The sequence below is a fragment of the Amblyraja radiata genome, chromosome 30 (genome assembly GCF_010909765.2).
Source record: "Amblyraja radiata isolate CabotCenter1 chromosome 30, sAmbRad1.1.pri, whole genome shotgun sequence".
In the NCBI taxonomy this organism is placed as follows: Eukaryota; Metazoa; Chordata; class Chondrichthyes; order Rajiformes; family Rajidae; genus Amblyraja; species Amblyraja radiata.
In genome coordinates this window covers 27,970,985-27,995,852 of record NC_045985.1, presented here as the reverse complement: position 1 = coordinate 27,995,852, position 24,868 = coordinate 27,970,985, and the positions used below count along the sequence as shown (strand labels likewise).

At 42.7% G+C, this 24,868-nt stretch overlaps 1 long non-coding RNA gene across 1 annotated transcript; it reads left to right on the top strand.

The window, feature by feature from the left end:
* The first annotated feature begins 929 nt into the window (after positions 1 to 929).
* Positions 930 to 24,485, top strand: LOC116990007. Its single transcript, XR_004416388.1, has 3 exons — positions 930 to 942; positions 1,843 to 1,844; positions 24,242 to 24,485. It is a non-coding gene; the product is annotated as an uncharacterized LOC116990007 (long non-coding RNA).
* Positions 24,486 to 24,868: the final 383 nt, after the last annotated feature.

Genomic DNA, 24,868 nt, shown 5'->3' with positions numbered 1-24,868 from the left:
TTAGCATTCATAGCAGGCAGTGAAGAAAGCGAATGGTATGTTAGCATTCATAGCAAAAGGATTTGAGAATAGGAGCAGGGAGATTCTACTGCAGTTGTACAGGGTCTTGGTGAGACCACACATGGTCATTGCCAGGGCCGGATTTACGTATAAGCTTCACAAGCTTAAGCTTAGGGCCTCGAGATCTAGGGGGGCCTCTGCAGGGCCGGATTTACCTATAGGTTTCATAGGCTGATTGGGAGGGCCTTGCATAGGGGATTAGGAGGGGCCTCACAAGTGGAATATAACCATATATAACCATATAACAATTACAGCCCGGAAACTGGCCATCTCGGCCCTACAAGTCCGTTCTGAACAATTTTTTTTCCCCTAGTCCCATCCGCCTGCACTCAGACCATAACCCTCCATTCCTTTCCCATCCATATACCTATCCAATTTATTTTTAAATGATAAAATCAAACCTGCCTCCACCACTTCCACTGGAAGCTCATTCCACACAGCTACCACTCTCTGAGTAAAGAAGTTCCCCCTCATATTACCCCTAAACATCTGTCCCGTAATTCTGTCCCTGTCCCTCAAATGTCATTAGAAACGGGAATAGTGCCCGAGGATTGGCGTACTGCACATGTTGTTCCATTGTTTAAAAAGGGTTCTAAGAGTAAACCTGGCATTTATAGACCTGTTAGTTTGACTTCAGTGGTGGGCAAATTAATGGAAAAGATACTTAGAGATAATATATATAAGCATCTGGATAAACAGGGCCTGATTAGGAACAGTCAACGGATTTGTGCCTGGAAGATCATGTTTGACAAATCTTCTGGAATTTTTTGAAGAGGTTACTAGGGAAATTGATGAGGGTAAAGCAGTGGATGTTGTCTATATGGACTTTAGTAAGGCCTTTGACAAGGTTCCTCATGGAAGGTTGGTTAAGAAGGTTCAATTGTTGGGTATAAATGCAGGAGTAGCAAGATGGATTCAACTGGCTGAATGGGAGACGCGAGAGTAATGGTGGGTGGCTGTTTGTCAGGTTGGAGGCAGGTGACTAGTGGAGTGCCTCAGGGATCTGTGTTGGGTCCACTGTTGTTTGTCATGTACATCAATGATCTGGATGAAGGTGTGGTAAATTGGATTAGTAAGTATGCAGATGATACTAAGATAGGTGGTGTTGATAATGAAGTAGATTTCCAAAGTCTACAGAAAGATTTAGGCCATTTGGAAGAATGGGCTGAAAGATGGCAGATGGAGTTTAATGCTGATAAGTGTGAGGTGCTGCATCTTGGCAGGACAAATCAAAATAGGGCGTACATGGTAAATGGTAGCGAATTGAGGAATGCAGTTGAACAGGGGGATCTAGGAATAACTGTGCATAGTTCCCTGAAGGTGGAATCTCATGTAGATAGGGTGGTAAAGAAAGCTTTTGGTATGCTAGCCTTTGTAAATCAGAGCATTGAGTATAGAAGTTGGGATGTAATGTTAAAATTGTACATGGCATTGGTGAGACCAATTCTGGAGTATGGTGTACAATTTTGGTCGCCCAATTATAGGAAGGATGTCAACAAAATAGAGAGAGAGCAGAGGAGATTTACTAGAATGTTGCCTGGGTTTCAGCAACTAAGTTACAGAGAAAGGTTGAATAAGTTAGGTCTTTATTCTCTGGCGCGCAGAAGGTTAAGGGGGGACTTGATAGAGGTCTTTAAAATGATGAGAGGGATAGAGACAGAGTTGATGTGGACAAGCTTTTTCCATTGAGAATAGGGAAGATTCAAACAAGAGGACATGACTTCAGAATTAAGGGACAGAAGTTTAGGGGTAACATGAGGGGGAACCTCTTTACGCAGAGAGTGGTAGCTGTGTGGAATGAGCTTCCAGTGGAAGTGGTGGAGGCAAGTTCGATTTTATCATTTAAAAATAAATTGGATAGGTATATGGATGGGAAAGGAATGGAGGGTTATGGTCTGAGTGCAGGTGGATGGGACTAGGGGAAATAATTTTTTCGGCACGGACTTGTAGGGCCGAGATGGCCTGTTTCCGTGCTGTAATTGTTATATGGTTATATGGTTAATTCTGAAGTCATATCCTCTTGTTTGAATCTTCCCCACTCTCAATGGGAAAAGCTTGTCCACGTCAACTCTGACTATCTCTCTCATCATTTTAAAGACCGCTATCAAGTCCCCCCTTAACCTTCTGCGCTCCAGAGAATAAAGACGTAACTTATTCAACCTTTCTCTGTAACTTAGTTGCTAAAACCCAGGCAACATTCTAGTAAATCTCCTCTGTACTCTCTCTATTTTGTTGACATCCTTCCTATAATTGGGCAAACAAAATTGTACACCATACTCCAGAATTGGTCTCACCAATGCCTTGTACAATTTTAACATTACATCCCAACTTCTATACTCAATGCTCTGATTTATAAAGGCAAGCATGCCAAAAGCTTTCTTTACCACCCTATCTATATGAGACTCCACCTTCAGGGAACTATGCACAGTTATTCCTAGATCCCTCTGTTCAACTGCATTCCTCAATTCACTACCATTTACCATGTACGTCCTATTTTGATTTGTCCTGCCAAGATGTAGCACCTCACACTTATCAGCATTAAACTCCATCTGCCATCTTTCAGCCCATTCTTCCAAATGGCCTAAATCTCTCTGTAGAGTTTGGAAATCTACTTCATTATCCACAACACCACCTATCTTAGTATCGCCTGCGTACTTACTAATCCAATTTACCACACCTTCATCCAGATCATTGATGTACATGACAAACAACAGTGTACTCAACATAGATCCCTGAGGCACCCCACTAGTCACCTGCCTCCAACCTGACAAACAGCCATCCACCATTACTCTCTGGCGTCTCCCATTCAGCCACTGTTAAATTCATCTTGCTACTCCTGCATTTATACCCAACAATTGAACCTTCTTAACCAACCTTCCATGAGGAACCTTGTCAAAGGCCTTACTAAAGTCCATATAGACAACATCCACTGCTTTACCCTCGTCAATTTCCCTAGTAACCTCTTCAAAAAATTCAAGAAGATTAGTCAAACATGACCTTCCAGGCACAAATCCATGTTGACTGTTCCTAATCAGACCCTGTTTATCCAGATGCTTATATATATTATCTATGTATCTTTTCCATTAATTTGCCAACCACTGAAGTCAAACTAACAGGTCTTTAATTGCTAGGTTTACTCTTAGAACCCTTTTTAAACAATGGAACAACATGAGCAGTACACCAATATGTAAAGTAATGGAAAAAATGGTAAATGAAAGGTTAACATATTATGTAGAAAATAAAGGATATTTATCCAATTACCAGAGTGGTTTTAGGAAGGGGAGAAACACCATGGATCCAGCTATATGTTTAGAACATGAAATTAGGAGAGCACAAATTAATAGAGAAAGTGTAGTAGCTGTATTTTTTGATATTGAGAAAGCATATGATATGATGTGGGGAGAAGGGTTATTAGTGAAACTAGGTAAATTGGGGATTAAAGGTCGTATATTTAAATGGATTAAGGATTTTTTATTTGGGAGGTCAATACAAGTACGAGTTGGAAATCAATACTCAGGAACATTAGATATTGTAAATGGAACACCTCAAGGGAGCATAATAAGTCCTTTACTATTTTTAGTAATGATAAATGATGTGTATGATGAAATTGTAAATGAAATGGGAGTTTCACTGTTTGCGGATGATGGGGCAATCTGGAAAAGGGGGAGAAATGTGAAGTTTATTGTGCAGAAACTACAGAGGGCTATAATAAAGGTACAAGAGTGGTCTTATAAATGGGGATTCAAATTTTCTGTGGAAAAGACAAAGATAATGTTTTTTACTAGGAAGGAAATTGGTAGTGAGGTTAAACTAAAATTATATAACCAGGAATTGGAGAGAGTAAAATACTATAAATGTTTAGGTTTATGGTTTGATGAGAGGATTACGTGGATAGTTCATATTCAGAAAGTAGTGGACAAATGTAAGAAGATACTTAATGTAATGAGATGTTTAGTTGGATGTGATTGGGGGGCAGGTAGGAAAGCTTTGAAGGCTATATACAATGGGTTAATTAGATCTGTGTTAGATTATGGTTGTGTGGTGTATGGGTCCGCATCAAGTACTTCTCTTAAGAAAATAGACAACATTCAATATCAGGCATTGAGAATATGTACAGGTGCAATAAAAACAACTCCAACAGCAGCATTACAGGTTGAAATGGGGGAGATGCCTCTAGAGATGAGAAGGATACAGCTTTCATTAAATTACTGGATTAACCTACAGGGCCAGAGTCAAGAACACCCAGCACAAGTTACTATCAAACCATGCTGGGAAAAGGAGAGAAGGGAAACAAAAAGTTTTGGATGGACAGTGACCCAGAGAGCAGTACAAATCGGCATAGCACAATTAAATGTGGTTCCAACAGTTCCATTACCTTCAATTCCACCTTGGATACTTCCAGATGCAACAGTAGACTTTACAACATTAGAACAGGAAAACAAGGAAAAACAACATAGGTATAATTCAGTCATCATACAGGAATACATTGACAGATACTACAGTTTTGTCCAAATTTATACAGATGCATCAAAAGATTCAGTAGATAAAGTAGGAGTAGCATTTATTGTACCAGAATTTCACATCAAAGTAGGGAAGAGGATCAATAATGAGGTATCAGTATACACAGGTGAAATGATTGCAATATTGTTAGCGGTACAGTGGGTCGAGGATACTAGGCCTTTAAGGACAGTTATTTGCTCAGATTCAGGTTTAGCAATAAAGAGTTTACAGCACAGCCATTCAGACAGTAGACCAGACATTTTGATTGAAATACAACAAACACTATTCAGAATTCAAATGATGGGGCTTACAGTCATATTTTTATGGGTACCAGCACACATTGGCATTAGAGGAAACGAAATGGCAGATAAGGTAGCAAAAGAGGTAGCAAAAAGAAGTAAAATTGATTTAAGTATTAACATAGGTAAAACTGAAATCAAAGACATTATTAAGCAAAGACTGAAGGAAAGATGGCAAAAGCAATGGGATGAAGAGCGGAAAGGACGGTGGTTCTACAGAGTCCAGAGGAAAGTGGGAGAAATGAGATGTGCAGGAAAAAACAGAAAAGAGGAGACAGTAATCTCAAGAATTAGATTTGGACACACTGGTCTGAACAGTACACTTTTTATAATAGGCAAGCATAATACAGGTAGATGTGAATACTGTGGGCAAGAAGAGACAATAGAGCATGTCATTGTACATTGTGAGAGGTATGAGGAGGAGAGAGAACGGATGAGTGAGCAGTTCAGAAAAGAAAGAATACAATTTGATTTGGTAGATATTTTGCAAGGAAGTTCATATAAGTGCTATCAAATCCTGTTGCATTTTCTTAGGGTAACCAATTTGTTCGGAAGGATATAGGTTATTAGTATATGTAATGGTGTTGTTTGATCCACACTCCATGCCAGTTGGTGGCGGTAATGCACCAAAAAAGTTGTTTGCCAACCGCCAAAAAACACCACATAGAAGAAGAAGAAGAGCAGTACACCAATCCTCGGGCACTATTCCCGTTTCTAATGACATTTGAAATATTTCTGTCATAGCCCCTGCTATTTCTACACTAACTTCCCTCAATGTCCTAGGGAATATCCTGTCAGAACCTGGAGACTTATCCACTTTTATATTTTTCAAAAGTGTCAGTACTTCTTTTTCTTTGAAGAAGGCCGTCCAGGCGTACGCGCGTCAAACTTCAAAGCAGCGGTGTGAAATCACAGATGATATACTCCGAAGCATAATAGTAAGCTACGTGATACAAACTTAACTTGCCTTTGATCTTATTAGGGTGGGAGCGGAGGGCACGTAGTCCCTCGACGTAACTCCTCATAAAATAAAGATCAAACTTCAAACTGGTAAGTTCTCGTTTAATCTTACTATTTTACTTCGGATATAAAAGCTTCTGTGATTTCAGGCCGTAGATTGGGTTCCGGCGTATCACTGCATTTTGCTTGACTCTATGAGTGAAAAACAGTCAATCACATGCAAACCATCATACTTGTTTAATTAATTAATGGTTTATTTTATGGTAAAACATTATGTGTCCCATTTTAATCTCTAGAGACATTTAATACTGAATTCAAAATAGTACCACCAAATACACCAGGGTCTGCAATTTCTTGTGATAATACTTGTGCAACATCCTTTCATTTTCCCAACCTGCAGCCGCAAGAATATGGTCTATTGGAACGTCAAAATCCTTGGCCGCCAATGTTGCCGCCGCCCTGGTGGAATGAGGTTTAAATTTGTCAGTATCAATTCCTGCATCCAATAGCACCTTCTTCAGCCATCTTGAAATTGTTTGTGTTGTCACTTTTTTTGTGTGGCTTTTATGGCTGATGAATAATTCAGATTCTACACGTCTAAGATGTTTGGTAGTCTCAATGTAGTATTTTAAATATGTAACTACACAAAGTCTTTGATCTGCAGGATAAGCTGAAAATCAATTTACACCCCGAGACTCCTGGTCTCCTCTGTTTTAGCAGGTCATAGACATAGAATGTAATTTCCTCTGTTTTCATTCCCATTCTGTCTATCCTTAACTTGTGTAATGTTTGTACTCTTTGAGCTGATACTAAAGCCATTAACATGACTGCTTTTATCGTAATTTTGTTTAACGACAAATTTGAGATGGGATCCCAATCCCTAAGTAGCATTAAAGATGCCCTTTATGTATCTACAAGTCAAAGGATGTGATCCTAGAACTTGATGTTCCGATGGTCTCGATAAGTATGCCGACAAAGCATTCCTTGCTGTGTTGATCACACTATAGCTTGAATTATCATCAAAATGTAATTTTGACAAATTTCTACAACATCTGAAGCGTCTGCAGTGCGGTAAGAAAATTTTGTGTTGAAGAAACTGTTCCCATTTCTTAATGTAAGAAAATGTACTGCTTCGAGGTACTTTTTAGAATCTGCAAATCAATAAATCAACATGACCATGTAAAGGATGAAATGCACCAGTTACAGGGTGCACAAGTAGGTGTTCTTGTCTAAAGACATCCATAATGGGTTCAGTCACCATTTTTAACCCTAATGGATACCATGTTTGTGTGGGCCAATCTGGAACCACCAACAATCCTGAGGCATAATCTTGTTTGATCTTCTGTAGACACCTATTGATGAGACAAAATGAAGGAAATGCAGACAAAACATTCCACCCCAATTTAACGTAAACTCATCTGTTTCCCAAATTTTTTCACAATTTTGTGGAAAATATCACGATTTAACATCCATTCTGTGTTGTCATTGAAATTTCTTGACCTAGTATCTGCAATTATGTTGAATTTACCTTGTAGGTAACTTGCAGAAAGCCAAATATCTTTCTCAATGAACCAGTGCCAAATCATGTTTGCCAATCTGTCACATGCTTTTGACTTGATTCCACCCATGTGATTGACATGTGCCACTGCCGTAGTTGTTAATCTGAACCTGTACATGCAGATTTTGTACCTTTCGGCAAGGGCTTTCAACCCATGCAATACACATAATAATTAAAGATAATTTATGCCATGTGTCTCGAGCAAAGGTTCTTCCTCTGCATTCCATCTATCTCCACAGCTTGAGTTGGCATCCACAGCTCCCCATTCCAGTGCACTTGCATCTGTTTGTAAAATGGTAGCTCGTGATTCAATCATTATTTTCCTGTAGGAACAATCCACATTTTTAATCCACCATTTTATATCCTCATTTGCTGTGCTCGGTAATTGCATAGGTCTATCAAAATGTCCAGCATGTCTTTTTAATGCTGCAATTTTAGCTCTCTGCAATTGCTGATAGTGCAGTGGCCCCAGCTGGACAGCTGGAAACGAAGCAATTAACTTACCCAGCAGACTAGTCACTTGCCTGATTGATGGTTGTTTGCCTGCAATTAGTTCCTTACAACCCTCAATCAATTGCAGGTTCTTTTCCTTGGGCAAGCTCACTGTCATATGGTGTGAATTAATAGTGAACCCCAAGTAATCAATTATTTTGTTAGGTATCAGTCTGGATATCTCTGAATGAATGACAAATCCCATTCTTTAAATGTGAGGTTTACTTTTTAAAAGTGAAGCTGTTGCCATGGCTTCAGTATCTCCCACAATTAAAATGTCATCCAAATAAGCCATTATCAAATGGCCTTGAGTTCTTAACAATGCTAAAATTGGACTTCAACGGTTTTGTAAACAATCTGGGGCCGGACGTCAATCCATTTGGTAATGCTTAAAACTGCCACATTTGAGACATCCAGACAAATTTCAAATATCTGCGATGTTGCACATAACCATATATAACCATATAACAATTACAGCACGGAAACAGGCCATCTCGGCCCTACAAGTCCGTGCCGAACAACTTTTTTCCCTTAGTCCCACCTGCCTGCACTCATACCATAACCCTCCATTCCCTTCTCATCCATATGCCTATCCAATTTATTTTTAAATGATACCAACGAACCTGCCTCCACCACTTCCACTGGAAGCTCATTCCACACCGCTACCACTCTCTGAGTAAAGAAGTTCCCCCTCATGTTACCCCTAAACTTCTGTCCCTTAATTCTGAAGTCATGTCCTCTTGTTTGAATCTTCCCTATTCTCAAAGGAAAAAGCTTGTCCACATCAACTCTGTCTATCCCTCTCATCATTTTAAAGACCTCTATCAAGTCCCCCCTTAACCTTCTGCGCTCCAGAGAATAAAGACCTAACTTATTCAACCTATCTCTGTAACTTAGTTATTGAAACCCAGGCAACATTCTAGTAAATCGCCTCTGTACTCTCTCTATTTTGTTGACATCCTTCCTATAATTGGGCGACCAAAATTGTACTCCATACTCCAGATTTGGTCTCACCAATGCCTTGTACAATTTTGACATTACATCCTAGCTTCTATACTCAATGCTCTGATTTATAAAGGCTAGCATATCAAAAGCTTTCTTTACCACCCTATCTATATGAGATTCCACCTTCAAGGAACTATGCACGGTTATTCCCAGATCCCTCTGTTCAACTGTATTCTTCAATTCCCTACCATTTACCATGTACGTCCTATTTTGATTTGTCCTGCCAAGGTGTAGCACCTCACATTTATCAGCATTAAACTCCATCTGCCATCTTTCAGCCCATTTTTCCAAATGGCCTAAATCACTCTGTAGACTTTGGAAATCCTCTTCATTATCCACAACACCCCTTATCTTGGTATCATCTGCATACTTACTAATCCAATTTACCACACCTTCATCCAGATCATTGATGTACATGACAAACAACAAAGGACCCAACACAGATCCCTGAGGCACCCCACTAGTCACCTGCCTCCAACCCGACAAACAGCCATCCACCATTACCCTCTGGCTTCTCCCATTCAACCACTGTTGAATCCATCTTGCTATTCCTGCATTTATACCCAACAGTTGAACCTTCTTAACCAACCTTCCATGAGGAACCTTGTCAAAGGCCTTACTAAAGTCCATACAGACAACATCCACTGCTTTACCCTCGTCAATTTCCCTAGTAACCTCTTCAAAAAATTCAAGAAGATTAGTCAAACATGATCTTCCAGGCACAAATCCATGTTGACTGTTCCTAATCAGACCCTGTTTATCCAGATGCTTATATATATTATCTCTAAGTATCTTTTCCATTAATTTGTCCACCACTGAAGTCAAACTAACAGGTCTATAATTGCTAGGTTTACTCTTAGAACCCTTTTTAAACAATGGAACAACATGCGCAGTACGCCAATCCTCAGGGACTATTCCCGTTTCTAATGACATTTGAAATATTTCTGTCATAGCCCCGGCTATTTCTACACTAACTTCCCTCAATGCCCTAGGGAATATCCTGTCAGGACCTGGATACTTGTCAACTTTTATATTTTTCAAAAGTTTCAGTACTTCTTTTACTTTGAACCTCATAGTGTCCATAGCTACTCTACCAGTTTCCCTTACCTCACATTATTCAATATCCTTCTCCTTGGTGAATACCGAAGAAAATAAATTGTTCAATATCTCCTCCATCTCTTTTGGCTCTGCAGATAGCTGTCCACTCTGTATCTCCAATGGACCAATTTTATCCCTCGTTATCCTTTTGCTATTAATATAGCTGTAGAAACCCTTTGGATTTACTTTCACCTTAAAAAGCAACCTCATATCTTTTAGCTTTTCTAATTTCTTTCTTAAGATTCTTTTTACATTCCTTATACTCCTCAAGCACCTCATTTACTTCATGCTGCCTATAATTATTGTAGATCTCCCTCTTTTTCCGAACAAGATGTCCAATTTCCCTTGATAACCAGGGCTCTTTCCAATTTTTACTGTTTCCTTTCAACCGAACAGGAACATAAAGATTCTGTACTCTTAAAATTTCCCCTTTAGATGTCCTACATTTCTCTTCTACATCTTTCCCATAAAACAAAATGTCCCAGTTCACTCCTTTTAAATCATCTCGCTACTCCTCAAAGTTAGCCTTTCTCCAATCAAAAATCTCAACCCTAGGTCCAGTTCTGACCCTCTCCATAATTATATTGAAACTAATGGTATTGTGATCACTGGACCCGAAGTGCTCCCCAACGCATACCTCCGCCACCTGTCCCGTCTCATTTCCTGACAGGATGTCCAGCACTGCCCCTTCTCTAGTAGGTACCTCTATGTATTGCTGCAAAAAACTATCCTGCACACATTTTACAAACTCCAAACCATCCAGCCCATTTACAGAATGTGTTTCCCAGTCTATGTGTGGAAAGTTGAAATCTCCCACAATCACTACCTTGTGCTTACTACTAATATCTGCTATCTCCTTACATATTTGCTCTTCCAATTCTCGTTCCCCATTTGGTGGTCTATAATACACCCCTATAAGTGTTGCTACACCTTTCTCACTTCTCAGTTCCACCCAGATAGCCTCCCTAGATGAGCCCTCCAATCTATCCTGCCAAAGCACTGCTGTAATATCTTCCCTGACTAGCAATGCAACACCTCCACCTCTTGCCCCTCCAATTCTATCACACCTGAAGCAACGAAATCCTGGAATATTTAGTTTCCAATCACAGCCCTCCTGCAACCATGTTTCACTGATCGCCACAACATCATACTTCCAGGTGTCTATCCAGACTCTAAGCTCATCCACCTTTCTTACAATGCTCCTAGAATTAAAATATGCACATTTAAGAAACCCCCCGTCTCTTATTCTCTGTTTATTTCCTTTTTTTTCTTCTCCGCTTGTGTCCGAGTGCTTCCCTTTTCTGCTTCCTGCCTCCCATTCTGTCTACTAGCTTTCTCTATTTGAGTCCCTCGCCCCAACCATTCTAGTTTAAAGTCTCCCCAGTAGCCTTTGCAAATTCTAGTTTAAAGTCTCCCCAGTAGCCTTTGCAAATTGCAAAGCACATGCACCGCAACAGAATAATGCATCTTGGAGATCTATGCTTGCCATATAGCATTCTGTTGAAATTAATTGCAAAGCATTAGTAAAAGTCTCCATTTTGAAATGTTTATACTGCACAAAAGAGTTAAGACTTGTGAGGTCCAAAATGATTCTAGTACCCCCATCCTTTTTTGTTCTAGAGAAAATACTAGATACAAACTGATGGTTTTGATAAGTTGTTTTCTCTATTACCCCTTTTTTATTCAAAATCTCAATTTCTATTTGAATTCTTCTCATCTCTTCTTTAGAGAAGGAATATATTATTTTTGGAGTATGTTGTGTTGGGGGATTTTCATTCTGGTAAAATTCAATTCTAAACCCCATAATACTGCACAGTATATATGCATCAGATGTAATTAGTTTCCATTATTTAAAAAAAGAATTGTAACCTACCCCCAACTTGTAAGTAGGATACATCTGATATGTTTCTTTCAGAACCAGAGTCACCTACCTCAGAGTTTACTGATGTCACTTTTTGTACCTTGCCCCTTGTGGAAATACCATGACCTCCACATCCTGGGGTTATTTGTCCATATCTTTTATGTGAGTACGAGCGACTTGTTCCTTCACCAGTTCCCCTTCGGTATGGATATTGCCTTCTAGCTGTGCTGCCAAACATCGGTGGTTTCATCATCCCGATGGTTTTTGATTCTTCGTTGAGAACCTTTAGTTTTTTGGCAAGCTCTTCTCCAAAGAGTAAATTTGGCAATTGTATATTAGATGGTTTACAGAGCCCTGCAAACTTAGGATGTATGTTAGGTCTTATCACAGTTTTACAAATACAGTTTATTTCAAAATGTGGATTACACATCATTCCCATCACATCCTGTTGTGCCATTGTCACATTTCCTACTTCCAGATCTTTGGCAAATGCTTGACCCAATCAATCTTAATACCCGCTGTAATCTCATTTCTTGAGCTCTTACTGCAATGCCCATAATACTTCCACACTTCTTTGTTAACAGCTGGCACTCCTAGCAGAGCACAGTTCTGCGGGATTTCATATTTGTTCATAACTTCATCCATTGTTGTATCTTCTGATTGATGGGAAAGCAGGTAATTTATACTCTGCTATTTCCTCTGGAAGAGGTTGTCCCTTGTATCTGGGACTACAGAACTTTTGGGCCAGCCCTGGCATTTTTCTTTTTTGCATTGGGTTCTGGCCCTCAGCTGGTTCATTATCAGAGTATTCTGGATATTCCTCCTCATAATGGGTTTCACCTGGATATTCATCATCAGGTATTTCATGCGATGGCTCTATTATAGGCCAACGCTTTTAAGTCCCTCTTTGGGGTACATCAAGCTCTTCATTTGAGCTGTATATTGGCAGCCCACTTTTGGGTGCTGCTCCATATTCTGGGTCTCCTGTAGACCAACGCCTGTATTGTCTTTCAGACATTTCTGGTGCTGCCTCCCTGTCAGGTCAGCCCATATATTCATCTTTATCATCAGGCATTTCGGTCGCTGGCTCAAATCTGGGCCAACGTTTCCCAGAACCTCTTCTGGGTGTTCCATGCGGCTGCTCTTTAAGCCCGCGTCTTATATACTCCTTCTGGAGTTTGTTTTACCCATGAGGAATTCCAGTTTATAAATTCTATAGTTCAGACTCCTCAGAGTCTTCCAGGCCTGTTATTTCTTTATGGCCTTGCTCCCTATGGGAGTTTCAACGGGACTTTTCCCCTCCCGTGTAAAATAGTTATTTCTTTACAATCGATTTTTTAGTCGGGCGCCCGCTACTCTCAGACACGTTGTGTTATTGAGTGATTACTGCGGTGCGCTTCCTATTCTTCCTCCCACCTTTCTCCATCCATAAGACTTGCCTGTGTCTCTGCACACAGTCTCCGGAGAAAAGCAGCCTGAAAGTAAAAGTATAAAATACTTACTGTAGATGTATTTAGACGTGGTCTTTAATCCTTCACTAAGTCTTTATTAAGACACTACATCCACACGTCCCAGCACTGACCACAACTGGTCTACACACGTAATGGAACCAAGAGCTGGAGGGTGCATGAAGATACTACAGTTATACTACCTAAGGTGGGAGTGTCAAATGGTAATGAGGCAGCTACATATTTGGTTGCATGCATAACCACCTACATCCTTTCCCGTAGAATAAACAGCAGCAGGGTAATTATACAAGCCTGCAACATAGTAACAGCATCATTTAATCAAACAGCACAATATTAAGCAAAGTCGCCATACCGATCAGGGGGCCGGACAACTCTACCTGAGCGGGTCCGTACAGCGCCCTCACCCTCACTCCCCTCCCCCAAAGAGGAAGGCAGAGGCGGAGAACTACGTGGGGACTGCGGATCAGACAGAAAAACAGGAGACTGGCCAGAAACCGGTGGACTGCTAGATGGCGACTGCCGAGGCGGATAAGAAGAAGTAGAAGAATCAGTAGGAGAAAGACGTGGAGGAGACGTGCCAGCCGGGGAGGCAAAACTCGGAGGCACCGTTAGAGGCACGGTAGGGGCACGGTAGGGGCACGAACAACAACAGGACTAGGCGGCACAATCCGAGGAGGAGAGTCGAGCCACGGAGAGGGAGGCTCCGGGAATGGAAGCGGAGGCGCAGGCTCCCGGACAGCTAACAGATGTTGGCGACTGCGACGGTACACAGTGCCCTCGTAGTCTACTAAATAGGAACGGGGTGAGTCCGCCACTCCTACTACAGTGGCAAGCTTGGAAAACCCGGTAGGTGACTGCAAACGGACAACCTGACCCGTCGTGAGGGGGGGAAGGGGGCGGCAAGACTTGTCGTGGGACCGGCGCTGGATTTCGTGGCGTTGAGAAATACGGCGGTGGACCGTATCAGGTTGGCGTACCACCGGCACAAGCGACTGCTGAACGATCGGCATTGGCGGCCGGAGGACACGGGACATGAGCCGCTGAGCAGGTGAACCAAAAACACCGTCTCTAGACACATTTCGCAAATTTAGCAGTCCCTGATAAAAATCGCAGTTTGACAAGCGAGACTGCTCTAGCAACGTCTTCGCGCTGCGCACAGCACGTTCAGCCAGTCCGTTACTCTGAGGGAATTCAGGGCTGCTAGTAAAGAGAGTAAAGTTCCATTTCGTAGCGAAGGCAGCAAATTCGGCGCTAGTAAATTGACGGCCGTTGTCAGTCTGGAGCTTGACCGGGGAACCAAAGACAGCAAAATGACGTCGCAGCTTGCCGATGACCATCTCCGATGTGATGGTGGGAAGAAGGTCCACTTCAAACCAGGATGAATACGAGTCCACCAACACCAGGTAGTGCTTCCCACGCCACTCAAAAATATCTGCAGCCAGTGAAGACCAGGGCATGTCGGGGGCCGGCTGCTGCAACAGGGGCTGCCCCTGCTGGTGAGGGGCCATGGAGTTGCACTCTGAGCACGCCGCCACTCGAGCCTTGATATACTTGGCCATGGCAGGCCAATAGTACTGCCCTTGAGCATGAGCAACGGTAGCGTCAGCGCCCGGATGCCCCAAATGAGCAGCAGAGTAGTAAGCATCATAGAGTGAGGCAGGGATCACCACCTTGTGACCTTTCACGACGATACCCTCCCGAACCACAAGCTCATCCCGAACCAGGAAGAAGGGGCGCACGCCAGCAGGCAGAGAGGCAGGCTTGCGGGGCCACCCGCGCAGAATGACAGCAGATAGCTGTTGCAAGTCAGGGTCGGCAGCAGTGTGCTCGAGCAGGCACCGCAGCTGCTCTGAAGGAACAAAATTCACATTCAGCACGTGCAGGTCCTCCTGCTCGTATGGATGCTGGTCACAGGAGGACCGAGGTGCCCTCGACAGAGCATCGGCAACATGCATCTCGGTACCCCTCCTATACACAATGTTGAAATCGAACCGCTGTAGCTGTAGCATCATCCGCTGCAGACGGGCCGGGGCAGCATGAATAGGTTTGTTTAATATCATAACCAGCGGCTGGTGGTCTGTTTCCACCGTGAACCGAACCCCAAAGAGAAAGTCCCGGAACTTAGAGCACGCAAACACCACAGCAAGGAGCTCCTTCTCAATTTGGGCATACCTTTGCTCAGTGTCCGTCATGGTACGAGAGGCAAACGAGACAGACTGCAGAGAATCTCCATCATATAGTTGCATGCAGGCTGCACCGAGACCAAAACGGGAGGCATCGCAGGTCACCACAATTGGTAGTCGGAGATCGAAAAACCGGAGAACCGGAGTGCTGACCAGCATTTTTTTCAAAGTGTCAAACGACTGTTGGTGCTGCGGACTCCACGACCAGGCAACATCTTTCTATGTCAGGAGGCGCAGCGGCGCACTGAGCTCACTGAGACGCGGGACAAATGTACCCAGATAATTTACCATACCGAGAAACCGCTGCAGGCCAGCGACATCAACAGGTGCAGGGAACTCGGAGATGGCAGCAGTTTTTGTTGGGTCAGGCTTCAGGCCACGAGAGGTAAAGATGTGGCCGACATACGACACTTCAGACAACCGGAACCTACACTTGGACGGGTTCAGCTTGAGGTTTATCTGGCGAGCCCGGTCGAGGACCCGTTGGAGATTTTGGTCGTGTTCCGTGACATCCCGACCATACACGAGGATATCATCGACAATGATGGAACATGGCAGCCCGGCAAACAATTGCTCCATGGAGCGCTGGAAGACTTCGCTGGCCGAGCTTATCCCAAAAGGCATTCTTAAAAACTTGTACCTCCCAAATGGCGTTGCAAAAGCTGTCAAGTCAGTTGACTCCCTGTGCAGTGGAACCTGCCAAAAGGAACTCCTAGCATCGAGAACTGAGAATACGGTGGCTTGACCAACCTGGGCCGCAACATCCTCAACAGTCCGCATAGGGTAGTGGGGCCGCTTAATGGCAGTGTTCAAGTCCTTCGGGTTGATGCAGACCCGTATCTCATTCTTCCCTTTTTTTATAGTGGTAACCATCGTAGACACCCAGCTCGTGGGCTTACTGATAGCTTCTAGCACCCCCAAGTTTACCATGTTGTCCAGCATTGCTTTAACTTTGTCTTTCATCGCGAAAGAGACCCTATGAGGCGGACGGCACACAGGAGTTATGGAGGAGTCAGTAGTAATTTTATATACAAGTGGCAGCTTACCGAGCTGATCATCGAAGAGGTCAGGGTATTCAGAGACAGGGTCCAGCACCACCCTCACCTCATGGACTGTACTGTCGAAAGCAACCAGACCCAGATCCTGGCATGCTTGATTGCTCAGCAGAGGCACACAATCACAATCCAACACAAAAAAAGACAGGTCACGAGATGTTTTCTGTAGCTTGCAGTGGAAAGTTACCCTCCCCACAGGTGTCAGCTCCTCCCCTCCGTACGCTCGGAGCACAGAATGGTCTGCAGTCAAACTTTCATTAGACCTTATCTGGTGGAAGAGTGATGTTGATATTACGCTGACCTTGGCACCAGTGTCTAACTTCGCAGTGAAGGTCTTGTCATTAACAGTAACAAGCACCGATGGGTCGGGGAGTCGAGTCTGGTTGTGCAGCAGAGCGTAAACACTGGCATCCCCCATAGAGATGCTGGAGTCTGACTCGGGGGCCGACTCCTCGATGTACTGAGAATCAAGGACACTTTCAATCCTCTGGAGATTGTGTAACACCTGGCGAGGAGGCTGAGCAACGTTCCCACGGGAACGACAGACCGCTGCAAAGTGGTTCTGTTTTCTGCAATAGTTGCAGGCTTTTCCATAAGCAGGGAACAGAGACTGTGGCAAATGTCCATACCCACAATTGGGGCATTTCCTGGCACTCTGAGGGCGAGGGGCAGGAGCTGGGCGAGGCTGTGGTTTAAAACTGTTCAGTGGCCGCCGCGGCACAGATAGAGCAGCCACGCTAACGGCACGGTTCCCAGATCCTCTCTCCCCACGAAACTGAGTAACAACCTCAGCAATGCGACAAGCATGCACAGCTTCGTTCAACGTGAGGCCAGGCCTCCATAATAAATCAGCCCGCAACTTCTGGTCTAACATGCCAGTAACTAACATGTCCCACGTGAGCTGGTCACACAACTCACCAAAACGACAGCGCTGAGCTAGATAGCGGAGGTCGGCAATGAAACATTCCACAGGTTCCTCAGGCTGTTGCTTGCGAGAAAAAAACCGAGCCCGCTCCAAAATGCGGTTCGAGGGAAGGTCACAAATTTCAGTAAACTTCCTCAACAGACACACCGGGTCGTCAGGAGACTCAGCTGGCTCAGCAATCTGGTCATCTGGACCACTGGACTGTACACAAACGACTTAGCCCGCCTCATGGCATCAGGCCCAGCAAGGTTCAATAGCAGCGATGCTTTGACAGCAGCAGGGTCATTACGGTGTGCAATATTCACATAATGGTTGTAGTCCATGACGAACGTGTCCCATTGCTCCGCGATGTCGGCGTCAAAGACTAACGGGGAAGGCTTGCGACAAGACGAAGCCATCACTACACACACACTCAAAAAGCAAAATAAAACCCGATATACGAGAGGCGCAGATTAAACGCTTCTGACACCATGTAGATGTATTTAGACGTGGTCTTTAATCCTTCACTAAGTCTTTATTAAGACACTACATCCACATGTCCCGGCACTGACCACAACTGGTCTACACACGTACTGGAACCAAGAGCGGGAGGGTGCATGCAGATACTACAGTTATACTACCTAAGGTGGGAGTGTCAAATGGTAATGAGGCAGCTACATATTTGGTTGCATGCATAACCACCTACACTTACGTTCAGATTTTCTTCACTCACCGCTTAGAGGTCCCACACCTACGCAGCGCAATGCGTCTGACGAGATGACGCGCGTGCGCCTGGACGGCCTTCTTCACGTAGTCACTCACGTGACTCCGAAGTAAAATCATATTTCTACAATGCACTAAAACATGATTTTAATACATCAAATTATGGGAGGGGGACACTCTTTTTCCACACCCTCTCCCCACTCGGTTGCTCCACTCCCTCACCGGGTACCCCCAAGGCCAGTGATCAGTGATCGCTCAGCCTCCCCCCTTTCAAAAACGCTCCACGGAGAACTGCCATATGTAGCAATGTTACAAAATTTTGAGATTTTAAAAATCAAGTCTGCAATTTATCCCATCAGATAAAGCATAAAAATAAGTTTAATTTGACACCTAATTCACTTTCATATCTCAAGTATTTAAAAAGTTATGGCCATTTTCATACTGGGAAATGAGCATCTTGTTCCCAATTGATTTTCTATGGACATAACAAAAAAGCTGTGATCGTGAACAGTCAAAAGCCCATAACTTTCTTAAAAATTAAGAGAACTGAATGAAATTTTCAGTTATCATAGATTGAAGCATTCTGAAACAAATATAAAATAATCTTACTTGGATGACCTGAAATTAAAGCATATAATTAGTTAGTTACCTAATTGTAGCTAATTTCAGACTTCAATTACTAGATCTAAACATCTATCCATTTCTTAATAAATGATTAACATTTTTAAATAGCCTAAATGTCCAAATAATATTCACAAATAATTCACAATAAAACATGATTTTTAAATCTCATTTACATTAATTTATAGACCAAATAGAAGGAATTTAGTGTTCAATTGCTGTAAATAAATGCCCATTTAAATCAGCTTTCCAGTGTGTTCCTGTGAACGCGCTGGTTTAGAACGTTCACATTGCGGTAGATTTGTGCCCCAAATGCCCAGAAAAATACTGCGGGATATAATGGGCCCAAAATGAGCTACTCGCAATATTAAACTTTGCATAAAGGGATCTTTAGAAGCCCTTTTTAACGTAAAAATAAGCAGCATACCTTCAATTATTTGCTTTATGAGACCCTGCGGTTGCTGGTGGTCGCGGGTTTAGAGATTGATTTTTAAACTACTATAACTATTATACGAGGCCTTTAAAACTAATAATAGCTTTTGCGACGGGGTCTTTCAGCGATTTTTCGTTAATAATTAACTAGGCTGAACATCTTCGATTTGAACAGCCTAGAGAAAATCGCGTTTTAAACCCGCCCCCCTCTAAACGGCGCCAAAATCGCGCACACCCGCAGCGACAGATTTCCAGCGACGCTTCAGGTAGGCTTTGCAACATACCTACCATATGTGAGCGGGGAACTGAGGCCAGTTGTCAACGCTCAGAGGCCAATGCGCAACGCTTCATGTTTCGGAGTTGGCTAATGTTATTGATTTGTAATTAGCCTGATTTGTAATTAGTTGACAAAAACTTAATTTATTAATCCGGAATATTCAGGGGGATGGGATAAGTGTAATATTAAATGACGTGCAAGGTGTCAGCCTGTCGGTCACAACATACAGCCCTGATAACCCATTATTTCTTTCAGTTAAATATTGGGAAGGTAGCACTATTGTCATTTGCCACTCAATTATTATGTTTGTTTACCTCACTGACTATTTCTAACCCTGTCCCCCCCCCCCCCCCCCCCCCCCCCCCCAATTCCTTTGACAGGTTGAATAGAAATGTCCCCAAACTCGTTGTTTTATTAATTGAACATGTAGATGAACATCCTCAAGGAATGTAATCAGACGGAAACTGATTCAGATGCGATATTTAAGAGCTTGTTCGAAGAAGGGGCATATTTTAAAGGAGTGACAGAGATACTTGCAGGGGAATGTGTGAGGAGATTATTATTTGTCTTTGGTTTTAGCTTGAACCAGGACATCTGAAGATTCAAAGTTTAATATAGTAATCGTGCTGATACTGACCCCAACCAACCACGTAATGAATATCATTCATTCCGGAGGTTTTACACTTATGATGCCATTTAAACTTCACTTGGATTTCAATTACTTCAATGTAGAAGTAAATGGGAATGGGGAGTATTTGAACAAAACGTTACCCTCGGTACATATTAACTGTAATGTAATAATGTATGCATGTTGGTAGGTCAAAACAAAGATATTTTTATCATTGTTGTGTTATGAACACAACAGAAAATATTATGTACGCTCAAGATCACATTTAATAGAATAATATTGCTTAAATATATGGTTATTGAACTTTGCATTTCGGAAAAGTCCCAGCTGAGAGGAAGACAGCAAAATACTGTAAATATTGGGGGTGAAAATGACTTCAGGACAGTTTGCATGTTAAATAACATGTTAGATAACAAGGAAGCCAATGAATGTAGCAAATATTGTTATCCATAATTTGGTCTGTGAAGTGCCCCATAAAGGATTACTGCATTAGATAAGCACCTGTGAACTTGAACGTAATAGGGTAAGACCACGGGGTTAGATATGGGGCTTTATGTGTGGGCCACATCTATTGTCAGTGCAAAGGGACTAGGAGCAAGGCCAAGTTTGCATCCAGAGTCAAGATCTGGAATAGTACAAGGGGTGCAGTCAAAACTGGGACAATGGGAGAGTTCAGCACTGGGAACCTAAGCAGGTAAGCAGCTATGATCAGGGTAGAATAGGGGGCCAGGTGTAAGGCTGGACTCAGGGTCAGGAGTGAGAGAAGGTATGCAACTGGAGTCACAGCCAGGATTAGTACCAGGTGTGCAGTGAGACCCAGGTTGGTCAACATGGGCCAAGTGCTTAATTAAAATTTGATTTCCATACATGAATACACTAAGATCAGTCATGTGCTGCACCTGTTGATCAGAGCCTGGGCTCTACTGTGGAATGTAATTAGGAATGTTATTTACACTAACCTTATTCATAGCTAATCCAATTTAAAGCACATATATTGCATTCGAGTGTAAGTTAAAAGACTCGCTACAGTATGCACCATATTGCACAATTTCAAACTGAAAAATGCAAAAGTTCCTTACTAATGGGAGGGGGAACATCATGTCGATAGGGTGGTAAAGAAAGCTTTTGGTGTGCTGGCATTTATAAATCAGAACATTGTGTATAGATGTTGGGATGCCATGTTAAAATTGTACAAGACATTGGTGAGGCCAATTCTGGAGTATGGTGTACAATTTTGGTCGCCTAATTATAGGAAGGACGTCAACAAAATAGAGAGAGTACAGAGGAGATTTACTAGAATGCTGCCTGGGTTTTTTGAAGAGGTTACTAGGGAAATTGACGAGGGTAAAGCAGTCGATGTTGTCTATATGGACTTTTCTTTATGATGAGAGGGATAGACAGAGTTGACATGGATAAGCTTTTCCCATTGAGAGTAGGGAAGATTCAAACAAGAGGGCATAAGGCCTTTGACAAGGTTCCTCATGGAAGGTTGGTTAAGAAGGTTCAACTGTTGGGTATAAATGCAGGAATAGCAAGATGGGTTCAACAGTGGCTGAATGGGAGAAGCCAGAGGGTAATGGTGAATGGCTGTTTGTCGGGTTGGAGGCAGGTGACTAGTGGGGTGCCTCAAGGATCTGTGTGTTGGGTCCTTTGTTGTTTGTCATGTACATCAATGATCTGGATGAAGGTGTGGTAAATTGGATTAGTAAGTATGCAGATGATACCAAGATAGGGGGTGTTGTGGATAATGAAGAGGATTTCCAAAGTCTACAGAGTGATTTAGGCCATTTGGAAAAATGGGCTGAAAGATGGCAGGTGGAGTTTAATGCTGATAAATGTGAGGTGCTACACCTTGGCAGGACAAATCAAAATAGGACGTACATGGTAAATGGTAGGGAATTGAAGAATACAGTTGAACAGAGGGATCTGGGAATAACCGTGCATAGTTCCTTGAAGGTGGAATCTCATATAGATAGGGTGGTAAAGAAAGCTTTTGGTATGCTAGCCTTTATAAATCAGAGCATTGAGTATAGAAGCTGGGATGTAATGTTAAAATTGTACAAGGCATTGGTGAGACCAAATCTGGAGTATGGTGTACAATTTTGGTCGCCCAATTATAGGAAGGATGTCAACAAAATAGAGAGAGTACAGAGGAGATTTACTAGAATGTTGCCTGGGTTTCAACAACTAAGTTACAGAGATAGGTTGAATAAGTTAGGTCTTTATTCTCTGGAGCGCAGAAGGTTAAGGGGGGACTTGATAGAGGTCTTTAAAATGATGAGAGGGATAGACAGAGTTGATGTGGATAAGCTTTTTCCTTTGAGAATAGGGAAGATTCAAACAAGAGGACATGACTTCAGAATTAAGGGACAGAAGTTTAGGGGTAACATGAGGGGGAACCTCTTTACTCAGAGAGTGGTAGCGGTGTGGAATGAGCTTCAAGTGGAAGTGGTGGAGGCAGGTTCGTTGGTATCATTTAAAAATAAATTGGATAGGCATATGGATGAGAAGGGAATGGAGGGTTATGGTATGAGTGCAGGCAGGTGGGACTAAGGGAAAAAAGTTGTTCGGCACAGACTTGTAGGGCCGAGATGGCCTGTTTCCGTGCTGTAATTGTTATATGGTTATATGGTTTCAGCAGAGAAAAGGTTGAACGTTAGGTCTTTATTCTTTGGAGTGCAGAAGGTTAAGGGGGGGACTTGATAGAGGTGTTTAAAATGATGAGAGGGATAGACAGAGTTGACATGGATAAGCTTTTCCCATTGAGAGTAGGGAGGATTCAAACAAGAGGACATGACTTGCGAATTAAGGGACAGAGTTTAGGGGTAACATGAGGGGGAACTTCTTTACTCAGAGAGTGGTAGCTGTGTGGAATGAGCTTCCTGTGGAAGTTCGCTCGTCGTCCAAAATATTTTTCAAAAGTCTGTGGGCAGTGGAGAGCTCCCAGAAGATTGGCTGAACATTGTCCCCATCTATAAAAAAGGAGATAGGATAAATCCTGCAAATTATCGCCCAGTTTCACTGACCTCCATACCATGCAAGATTCTCCAACAGACACTGACATATTATGGACCATATTGACTTCCACAAGGTACTAACAAACCACCAACATTGCTTTATATAGGGTCGATCATGTGAAACCCAACTGGCGGGACTGATCGATGATCTAGCCAGGTCACTCGATAACAAGGGTCGGACTGACCTGATTATATTAGACCTCAGTAAGGCTTTTGATAAGTGGCTCCTGTACATAGAAACATAGAAAATAGGTGCAGGAGTAGGCCATTCGGCCCTTCGAGCCTGCACCGCCAATCAATATGATCATGGATGTTTATCCAACTCAGTATCCTGTACCTGCCTTCTCTCCATAACCCCTGATCCCTTTACCCACAAGGGCCACATCTAACTCCCTCTTAAATATAGCCAATGAATGGCCACAACTATCTTCTGTGGCAGAGAGTTCCAGAGATTCACCACTCTCTGTGTGAAAAATGTTTTTCTCATCTCGGTCCTAAAGGATTTCTTTATCCTTAAACTGTGACCCCTCGTCCTGGACTTCCCCAACATCGGAAACAATCTTCCTGCATCTAGCCTGTCCAACCCCTTAAGAATTTTGTAGGTTTCTATAAGATCCCCCCTCAATCTTCTAAATTCTAGCTAGTACAAGCCGAGTCTATCCAGTCTTTCTTCATATGAAAGTCCTGACATCTCAGGAATCAGTCTGGTCAACCTTCTCTGTACTCCCTCTATGGGAAGAATATATTTCCTCAGATTAGGAGACCAAAACTGTATGCAATACTCCAGGTGTGGTCTCACCAAGACCCTGTACAACTGCAGTAGAACCTCCCTGCTCCTATACTCAAATTATTTTGCTATGAATGCTAACATACCATTCGCTTTCTTCATTGCCTGCTGCACCTGCATGCCTACTTTCAATGACTGGTGTACCATGACACCCAGGTCTCGTTGCATCTCCCCTTTTCCTAATTGGCCACAAGCTCAACCATGTAGGAATAGATGGCAAACTCTTAAACTGGATTGAGATCTTTTTGCCAAGTAGACACCAGCGAGTTCTCTTCGAGGGAGAGACGTCTATTGGAACTTCAGTGACATCAGGTGTACCCCAGGGGACTGTCATGGGTCCATTTCTCTTCCTACTGTATATCAATGACATTCCAAATGCAGTTTAGTCCAGAGTTCGACTCTTCGCAGATGATGCCATAATTTATAGAGAGATTAAAACACCAGAAGACAGCTTGTCCTTAGAGAAGGATCTGGATGCTCTCTGTAAGTGGGGGAAAACCTGGCAGAAGTCATTCAATACAACCAAATGTCATACCATGCATGTCTCACACAAGATTAAACCACATATCAGAATACAACATGGGTAGCCATACATTGCTTGCTGTCGACCATCACCCATATCTAGTCGAATTAAGCAAAGATTTAAGTTGGGAGACGCATATTAGTCAAGTGTCCAACAAAGCAAATAGAACTCTCGGCCTTCTTAAAACAAATGTTCACACATGTAGTGAATCCGTCAAAGAGAATGCCTACAAGTCCTTGGTCAGGCCCAAATTGGAGTATTGTGGAACCACATGGGATCCTTTCAACAACAACAAGATTACCCTGGAGAAAGTACAACGCCGAGCAGCCCGCTTTGTATGTAATGATTACTAGCGCAAATCAAGCGTGAATAATACGCTGACATCTCTCGGATGGGATACAATACAATACAATTCA